The following is a 10702-nucleotide window of genomic DNA, read 5'->3' as shown; positions in this document are numbered from 1 at the left end:
CCACTATAGAGTCAAGTCCCAAGAACGTCCCTGGCTGGCCAGCTGACTGTTTTTTGTAAAACCCAGCCTTCCTAGGCCAAGTTAAACCTCTCTGAATAGGCATTCACAGCCTTCAATTTCCCCCCTCCTTCTCAAAAACTTGGGTTTTTTTCTGAACTTTTAAATGTATCTTTCAAAGAGTTAAGCTCTTTAAAATCAAATAGGGGGGAAAGGGACAGGATGGGGACCACCATGAGCAAAACAACTGACTTGTTTTCTCTGGCTTTTAGCTACAAGTTGAAACCTTAGCTTTGTTTCTCCCTCATCAGATGCTTTGGCATGAAGCATCCAAAAACGTAGATTGCTGGACTTGTTCATGGCATTTCAAAGAGAGCATCATTTGGGCCATACATTAGCAAGTAGGCGAATAATTAATAACAACACATGTGGAAGCAAATGAATGTTTTGCTTGTTGAAAGAGAATGAGAAAGTCAGACAAAGGCTTGGGCTCTGTGTCCTTGCCCTCCACAGCAGCAGAAGAAATAATGTTATGAATAGCATTTAACTTGAATTTGTAGCAAACTGCTGCTTTTATCATAAACAATTGCCAGATGGTATACATTATCTTCCTTTTTTCTCCTTTCACAAAAGCAGCATTAATTGCAGAGCAGCCCAGGGCTCCACTCAGCTCATCAGTGTGATAACACTTCATGACCCTGATTAGCCGTCAGTCTACTCAATTAAAAAGATCATTTAGACATTCACCCAATCATTTGCCTATCGAGCCACCTGGGCCTCAACCAGGGGCTCCATTTTTAACATTCTTCTGCCCTCTCTCATCTCGCCTAGCTTTTTTACATATCTCCAAAAGACGTAATTGAATTAAATAAAGCGTCTCAGGGGCAGCTGCAACATCTGCTGTTTGTGGTATGTCAAGCCTTCAGCATTAAAAACAGTTACATATGCTCCAAATTAGCAGGTCGCAGAGATGAAACAGTCGATGATAGTGTTTTTGTGCCAGCGTGAGAAGCAGCTCACAGCTGTGTGCAATTTACAATTAAAGGCTTTATCAGAGCTCAATTGTACTAGTGAATCAAGTGGTGAGAGGTCAGTTAGTGAATTAGACCAATTAGAGCTTGTACAGTTAAATTATCTGTCTTATTACCTACTGATAAACAGCCTTGTCATATCTTTACTCGGATGATGAAGCTTAGAAGTGTTTTATGAGGTGATACTGTACTTTTGTGTGTGTGTAATGGAACTCAGTAGCTCAGCAAAGTTAGTCTAATGCAACAAGCATACAGCAGACAACTTAAAATGGAGAGAAAAAAGAACCCTAAACACCTACAGTTAGAACCTTTAAGCTAATTATGTTAGAACATGAGTTAAGATTACAAATGTTGGCTGTATTTCAAGATGTATTTTTCTGCTTAGTAATAGCTGAATTCATCGAGTTATCCGAGGAAAACGTTATGCTTTTGATTTCTAGGACTTGTTTTAATTACTGTCTTGTTTCCCCTCACTCCCACTCTGAAGGAGGGATGGGAGGCAAGGACAGAAGCTAATGAAGTCACGCTCTGATTTCATGCTGAAAAATAATGCAGTAATAATGGACAAAGACAGAAACTGCTGCTTCTCAGTTTGAGGATTTACATGTCTGGAAAGCATCACTTTAAGTCTGGACACAGATGACTGAAGATGGGTGAACTGAACTAAGGTGAGCCAGTAAAACCTTTTCAGAAGTATTATGCATACAGGTGTGTCAGCTTATAGCTGGGTAGTATTAAGCACCTTTTATTGCCGTGCTGTCCTACTGTGTGAATGAGATACAAGCTTTGCCAGGCACTGCAGTGCCAAATTTTATAGACACCTGACCCTAAGAATGAGGAACTTGCTGTCAGGGACCCTATACAATTTTGGAGGATAGGGGGTAGTGGAGATTCACCAGCACGCCAGAAAATGATCCAACTTTTCACCATGTTGCACAGTATCTGGACACTGCTGGCATGGCAAAATCTGCCTTTCTAAGGAAACACTGAGGACCAGAAGGCTCAGAAACCTTCCCTTGAAAGGAGCTATCTGCGCTTTGCTCTTGAAAATTAAGCAAGGCATTTCTTTTAAAGTACGATCAGACACTGATAACATGGTGGTTCCGTTCTCTTTTTAGAGAAAGTCTAGATATTATATCATCTACTCAATTCTCTGCAGAAGATAATCAGTGATGTGTTAGGCCATAGGAATGGAATAAAGGCATGCTTGATTTTATAACCCAGTAGTCAGGGAATTTGGCTTAAAGAAGAAGCATTGAGTCCATTCCCAAAGCTGTATTTCAGTCTTTCACATCATCTTGTCATTGAATAAAAGGTATAAAGTTAGGCATCCCCCGTAAATCAGTGTCCTGAATCACTGTTCTTCTTATTCATCACAGTAGCACAGCTTCAGGAGGAAGGATGATGAAGACTCTTGTAGGCTTTTGCCTACAAGGTGAACATGCTGGCTTGCAGGCTGTCAGGTAGTGGGCAGTTAGGCCACCTCCAGGAGACTCAGGGTTAAATCTCTGAGAACAAAGGAGGATATTTTACTTCATGGTCGGTAACTCTTCTATGTTGTGTGGAACGGGGCTGTTTAAGTGTGTTCAGGGGATATCTACCAGACCCAATCCAAAACTGAGCTTAAATGTTAGTGGATTACTAAATGGAGATTGGGTGGGGGTGGTTGGAAGGTTGTTCTTTGATTCCACCCTAATGCTTTGTTGCTGCAAACGTAAACTTTTGTAATGTACTTTTGTTCATGTTTAGTTAGACGTTACCTTCTACATATTCGGGCATACAGATTTTGCAAAATGAGGAGGGTAAGTTTCAAACAGATGTCTTGAGATGTCTCATTAAGGATTGTGTTTGAATTAAATTAATAAGGTGGTGATGCTGGCATTGAGCAGGGTCCTAACCAGTTTCTGCCTGTGAATGATTTTGGCTCATTTTCCCAGGTTTGGGCCTTGCATTTAAAGAAATCTAATCAGCATGGAAATGGCCCTTTTTGAAACAGCACATTTAACATTTTAGTATTTTCCTGAAGTGTATCAACCTCATTGCCAGGATTCAAAGGTTTAAGAGTAGTTGAAAGAACGAGAAGGTTTTGAACTTGTGGATGAAAAGAGAAAGAAAAATTATTCTTGAGTGTAAATAGACACATTTTTCAACACTCTTACCCTTCCCAGTAGTACAGGGTATTCAGTTCATTCCTCAAGGGGAAGAGAGAAACATGGCCTAAGCAGTCTCAAAACTGCTGAGATTTGGATGTAAAGTATACACTTGGTCAGGACCCTGATCTCTCCTACAGTGCACATGCTTCTGGCAGTTATCGAAATTCTTCATGGTTTCCTCCTGTTGCAGTCTTCCAACTTCTGAGTGAAATTTGCCCTTGGCAAGGCCAAAGTGAGTCGAGCCCCAGACATCATAATTTTCTATTTTTAAATACTAAGTTGTACTTGACTGAATTTACATTAAAATTATTTTTGCCACAAGTGTAAGAAGGAATGGCTCACAGTGAACATTGAAACAATTAATTAGAACTTTTTTTTATTTATTCTTACCTTTGTTGTATGGTAATCAATAAATTACTTCAGTCCCATTTTTAAAAGATGTAGGAGTTTCTGTAGCTGTCTATAAAGTAATTTTGAATTTTAAGTGTCTTTTGCCTTCTAACAGAGGTTTATACCTCATTATTAAGCACAAAGATGACATCACTTACATAACTCAGTCTTAATCCAAAATAAGGAAAAAATCAGGATAGTTGGTTAGAAGCTAAGATATTGCAATAACAAGACCATATTATGTTGACATACTGATTCCTTGAAAATTCTATTGTAAGTACAGAATCAGTTTATGGAGGATACAAGATCTAAAAAGAAACACAGAGTTATCAGTGAATGATAATTGCTATTTATCATCTGTTTGCTGAGAAAACAGGAGCAGTAAGGGCATTGCATCACTTACTGCACTTACTAACCTCAACTTGGCAAAGCAAGCTCTTCACAGCAGAAGACGGTAAAGCTGATCATGGGTTTGAAAACACTATTAGATGGGGCACTGTCAAGACAATAATCTTCTGACATTTAGTTTTTCCTCTCTGTTACTAGTTGTAGATTAAATATTCAAAAACGAGAATTTTGACCACTGTTATTTGTTCCCATCCATTTTTTACTTCTACTTTTTGTGCTTGCATAACAGAGTAACATGGTTCTATACAGCTAGTTTCATTAAAGACTTTGAGACCTTATGGAACTGTAGGTATTCCAGACATCCACAAATAACGCTATGTAATGTACAATCACATCTCAGAGTTGTGCTTTACATTTGTGTGCTGTAGCTTATGCATCTTCTTTCTATAACTTGTCACACAAAGCATTCCAGTGCTCCCTCACCTATCCCTGCAGAACAGACAGATATCATTGCAAATTAAAAAAAAATCCTACCCTATTAATGGCAGGTGCTGCTATTCTTCCTTATTGCACAGAGCTCTGTTCTTCCCAGGCACGTAAGCTATGCCACATGCCTGTGTACCTGAAAGAGTCAAGGGAAGAGCTCTTATTCTTCCTCTCTGATTCAATTTAGCCATCGTCTGCCATCGCAGCACAGCCTCCCTGTCTGTCCTGTAACAGAGCCACAGGACTAAAACTGATGTGAATTGCTCATGGGCTGCAGCTGACTTGACTTGCTGGCTGGACATCTCCCACCGGTGCAACCCAGCCACAGCCCTTCTCAGGAGTGCATTACAGGAACTCGTTTGGGACAGTTGAACATTTAAGAACTAGTATATGGTGACGAACATAAATGTTTAAATCAAGAATATAAATGTTTGAAGAAGTGGAGCACAAATGGCATAGTGGCATTTGTCTTGCAGGAACAAATGAATCACCCACCCAAGGAGTGGTGTTTATATGCTCGCAGTAGTTGTCTTAGTTTTTACAAATACTGTGTTTCCTTCTAAATTCTCTGCTTACCCATTTCCCAAACAGCACTACCACAGAGATTATATGAATATTATGTAATAAAAAGTTCAATAAAATACAGTAAGATTCTGAAGTAATTTGGTTCTGATGCATTTACTTCTCTGGAATGGTAAACGAGGACTTACAACAATTTGGTTTTCAAGTCTGTTATCATCCACTACCCTTTGCCAAAAGTACATCTTTATTAAACCTCAGCAACAGTCCTCCTGTCCTCCCCCACCCCTAACCCCCCTTCCCCTTCCAACATCCTTACTTTTTTCTGGCATAAACCTCCTTAATGTAAAATAGCAAATCTGAGCTGTTGGAGGTGTTGAGAGGGCAGTTTTCATCTCTGCGGCCTATAGGCACTGACTCATAACTGCACAGCTTTCCTTTTCAGCTAGCCATAGCGGTTCCTTCCTTGGGCTGGCCACTCTACCTTATCTTCAGAGCTTCCTACCTTGTCTTAGCTGCTAATATAGAGGCAGATAAACCACCACAATTTAAAATTCAGATCATTCAGTTATATTAACAATTTCATTGTTTTATTTAAGACACAGGCCACGATCTCTGTTGTTTCACTGGTGGTTACCTGAGCACTTTACCTGTCCGTGCGCAACAGACAAGGGCAAAGTAATTATTCTCAGTGATGGATCAGAGACCTTCATTTCTGTCTCCAAGACTGCTTTCCGTTGCTTTTTCTTAAACATCTCAAGGCAGGGCAAATCTTATGCCCATTTTGTGTCTATATTGTTTTCAATTTATTGTTTCCCTGTCTTTTTACTACAATCTACACATATGTTCTTTGTATACTCTTAGTAACATACATTTTGTGTGAGGCATGAATAATTACAGGAATTAATGAGGGAATGAAGTTGTGTAAAAATCCGGAGCAGAATTTCTTGGTAAGCTTTTGGAAATAGCTGGCTGGCAGTCAGTGCCAGAAGTCTGGCAGAAGTGGTGATTTTTCCATCGGCTTGGTTTGGAGGGGAACTGCAGGAGATAAAAAGATGCTGGAAGTAGCAATAGCTATATTTTTAATGAAATGTACATAGAGCAGTACTTCTAAACTACCTCACTGGGTTGATAAACCAAGTAGATACCAAGTGCTGTCTCTGAAATAGGAGGAGCATTACCTACTTTGGTGGAAGCGGCACAGAGCACTTCAGTCTTGATAAGGCAGGCAGTTCTGAACTTGCAAAGTGACTTCATGGTTCTCAGTTATCTCTGTTCCTCAACTTATTCCAGGAAAAAATACAAAGCAAATCACCTGCCTGTACTAATCATTCCCACCAAAGCAATCTGTATTAGTTGAAATAGTTTCATTAAGTGTGCAAGTAGCAGAGTTGCTTTAAAATCTTGCAGTTTTATTGTCTTTCTGACTCATAAACCTCTAAGTAACTTTCAAAATTTACACTTTCTTTTTTTGCTGAACATTACAGAATACAAAAGGGGCATTAGAGGGCGATACAGTTTATTGGAGCAAGTTGTGTATCCTAGGGTAACTAGATCAATGGGATAACTTCTCTGGCTACTGGATAGATAACTTGGGGAATAACTTACCTACACATTTCTGAAGTGCATTTGGATATACTAAAGTGTAGTTATTACTGCCAGTCTTCAACTTAAGACCTTGTCCAGCTATTAAAAACAAAAGAAAAAGACGAATAGGAGAATGAATCAAAAGGGATTTTTGGACTTATATCATACTTTTTAGATCTTAGAATGCTTCAGTTAATGATGTAAAAATTGTAACTATTCAGTACTATTTTCTGTATTTACTCTTACAGTGAAATAGCTTCAAATTGCATAATGGTTTTTTTTTTCCTAGTTATTTGCTTGAGAAGGAAATCTCTAACTCTGTTAATTTAGATAAATGCGGGGTTTGAGTTGTTTGACATTATGATTTTTTTTCTTTTCTTTTCTTTTTTTTTTTTAATAGGCACAACACCAGACCTTCATATTGCTCATGAAAAATTAATTCTTGATCCATTATTATTTTTACTCTGTGTTAATAATGTATAAGATGTGCTTATTGCATATCTGTGGATGTATAGATGGGCACACTTTGGTTAGACCAGTCAGAAGTGTTGCTGAGATCACCCTCACTTCAAACGGATTCTAATGCTTATTGGTTTCATGTTTTAAGAAAAATGAGTCAGTGCATGAAGGAATTTTATTCAAGATGTACTTATTAGATGTGTTGCCTTAGTGAAGATTATATTTTCTGTATTGATCAAACCACTCTCCCCTGGTGTACAGATGATTAATTCCCTATTAACTCCTAAGATATGACTAACCCAAAGAGTACATTTTAACAAGTGGCAGTGCTTCCTCCAAAGTGCACACAAAACCCCTTTATTAAAAGTAACTCCCCAAAAGCCTTTTGTGTACGTTACCTGCTTACCTTGATGTATTGTTTCTCCTGACGTATCACTTTTTCCTGATTTTGCTTTATCTTTGCTTGAAATGATACCAGATATGTGCTTATTGCATTTTTTATATCCCTTCTTATAGTGGTATGTTTAGGGCTGGTTTTAAAAGTTAGATGAAATCTTTTAAGTTTAAAAAAAATCGTAATTCTGTGAAACTTTGCTGATGGGTGTTTCTGCCTGTCCAACCTGGATTAACTACTAGCCAGTGGGAAGGACTTGTATAAAAATACCACAAGTCCTTGCGCTGACCAAGTCAAACAAACCTGTGAACCTGTGTTTGTGCTTCTTGAAGCAAAGTATCTTGGCTGATGGCTATTCTGAATGAGACTCTTTCAGTTGTAATATTTGAAAGACCCAAGGTGGCTCAAGTACCAGCATTACTGAAAACTTTGTCATGCAGATCTCTAGAAGGAGATGGAGAGAGTCTTAATTGTACGTAGTTTACTGCTCTGTGATCTTGTCTTGCTGAGGGAGAGACAGTAGCATAGCTGGAACCTCAGTCTTTGTGCACGTTTACTTAGGTATGTATGGGAAATCTCAGAAAGCTTCTGACTTGATCCTTCTGCAGCATAGGAAAAAATAAACCCAAAAGTATCATCAAGTATGAAGACTAATATTTTCAACCGCAGGCACGTTACCCGATAACTCATCAGTTTGCCACACATTAGCTGCTGTCTGTAAGGCTGTTCCTGCAAGATGTGTGTTTAGAAAACTTGATCACATGAGTAAATCTCTAGCACAATATACAACTTGATTAGTGCTATTATTAAAATTCTTTGTTGCCAGTCTCTGTAAGACTTAGTTTTTAATTACCTAACTTCTCTAAAAGGTATCTAAACTTGACATTGTTTCTCTGTCACTGGCCATGATCACAGCTTCACAAATTACTGTTGTCTGTGAATCTTACAAGCACAGAATGTTGTCTTTTCTTACAGAACATGGATGAAGCGGTGAGTTAGTCTGAATATATTACCAATCACTGTGACGTCTGATGACATGCCCACGTTAAACATCAGGCTGATTACTGGCAAGCCTTTTTCTGTGGATATTTCTGTGTAAGGGTTCTAGCTAGGCTCACTAGCTAGGATTATTTGAAGGCATCAAAGGACTGGTGCATTCTACAGCAAGAATTAACCACAAATCAAGACAGATTTAAAGTGACATTACAGAGAAGTAAGGGAGTGCCTTTTTCTCACATTTTTGTTTTAAATTTTGCAGTATCCCACCTTTTTCTGACAAGCTGCTTACCGTATCTTATTATCCTAAAATATCTAGGCTGAAGAGTATTGGAAGTTTTAGAGAATACACTTCTTGAGTTAGTGAAGACACAATTTTATGTGTGGAGTATTTTTAGTTGTGAATTAAAATTAACTAGGTCCTACTTTTAATGACAACCATTTTGGATGGTGTCAATTTCCTTTATTCAAAAATCTTTTCATGCAAGAAGTTTAGAACTAATTTCATAATCCATGGCAAATAAATTGGGAGACACAGTGGTAATGTTTACTGGCTTTGAACTGTGTCTGCCTACTAAATATTCTTGTCTGGTTTTAGCCAAACATTTCCTATAAATAACAGTAACGTGGGCTGTTTAAAAAAAATTTCAAATGAACTTTAAACATTCAGATTATCTTGACTAGACAACACCGGTCTGCTTTTTAGTACTCTGAATATAAACTTTAGAAGCAGGCTTCTAGAACAAAAATTTGTAATTGTGAATTTCAGATAAACCTTCTGAAATATTCCACAATGCTTGCTTAAAATGTGATGGATTGGCAACTGTATTTTAACATGTTGTGGACATAAAAGACGGAAAATTAATATTAAAGGGCAAAATAATAGTAAAAAAGAGGATACTTTATAATTTTTAATATATTTTACATATATTTCAGTGTTCATCTAATTTATTTGTTGTTTTAATGGTAGAATATAACCCAAAACATCTTCAAAATCTGCTTACACATAGCTTAAATTTATCTTTACTGAGTTTAGTGACTATATGATGGTTTGAACAGGAAAAATATATTTATATAAAACTTTTCCATGATTAAGGGGACTCTTCATGGCAGTAACATGTCCACTGCTTTATTTGTAAACTAGCTCAAAGAAGCATGTTCTTTGACCAGAACTGATCTTGCTCACTGCACTGGCAGTAGGAGAAGCCCACAAGCCCTGTGGTACCCTCCCATAACATTCACAATCAACAGACAAGGGACAACAAGGCATGTGTCCCCACCTATTCCCTTTAGTATCTGCTTCTGAACCTGGCTGTCCATCGGCTTGTTCTTGAGTATCTTGTTTGCTCCAACTCTGTCTTTGACACCAAGTTATACAATCATTACCCTTTGTAGAAAGTACATATTTGTTTTATTCCAAGCTGCTACAAGTTTCAGCTGGTAATCCTGGTTCTAGCTAGTTAGGCTGTTTCTCTGTCAAGACAGCTGCACCATGCCTTTAATAATTTTACTACTTCTTCTCTGTACCTTTTCTGACTCCAGTATGTCCTGTAGATATGGACACCAGCACTACACACAGGTATACAGTGACAGTATTAGGACTTCTGTCCATTCTCAATTGTATTCTTGATGATGCCCAGCATTTTATTGTTGTGTTTTCTTTTTGGCAGCTGTTGGATTTTGAACTGATGATTTTAGAGAACTGTCCACAATGGTTCTAGCATCTCTCTGCTGAGTGGTAAGTCTGCGTTACAAGATTTTCACATACTTGATGCAGAGCAGAGGGCTTAAAGAAGCTAAAACTAGAAGTTAGAACTCTTTCATAAAGAAAGTCTAATGACTGCAAGGCATATTTTAGCAGTTTATTTGGAGCTGGGTTTATAAAGGAGGTTGTATGCTCTGTAAGTAACATTTTCCTTCTATGAAAAGGTACTATTTAGATACCTAATGTATCAGAGCTTCTATACATATAAGGCGCTTCCCTGAGGAACCTGAAGCCTTCTATTTGCCTTCTGTGCAGGACAAACGGCACTTGCTGTGGCCACATTATATCATAATACAGCATTGGGTCACTGATTTGTGTTTTGAAACTGCAGGATCAATTTGATTCAAATATCACAGAATAATTGCTTAACTCATCTTCCCCCTTGTTCAGAGCACTTCAGTCTTAAGTATAAAATGAGCCTGGGTTATGATTCCTGGCAGATAAATAAAACCAAAGGATTTGTGACCAAAGTCTTAATTGTCTTAACAAGAGCACTGTATGCCTCTTAAACTAATGAATCATCAAGTACTATTGGCTTTTTTCCCCTTTAAACCTTTTGAATACTTCAGATTTTTAA

The sequence above is a fragment of the Falco peregrinus genome, chromosome 5, assembly GCF_023634155.1.
Source record: "Falco peregrinus isolate bFalPer1 chromosome 5, bFalPer1.pri, whole genome shotgun sequence".
In the NCBI taxonomy this organism is placed as follows: Eukaryota; Metazoa; Chordata; class Aves; order Falconiformes; family Falconidae; genus Falco; species Falco peregrinus.
Note: the sequence above shows the minus strand (reverse complement) of the source record.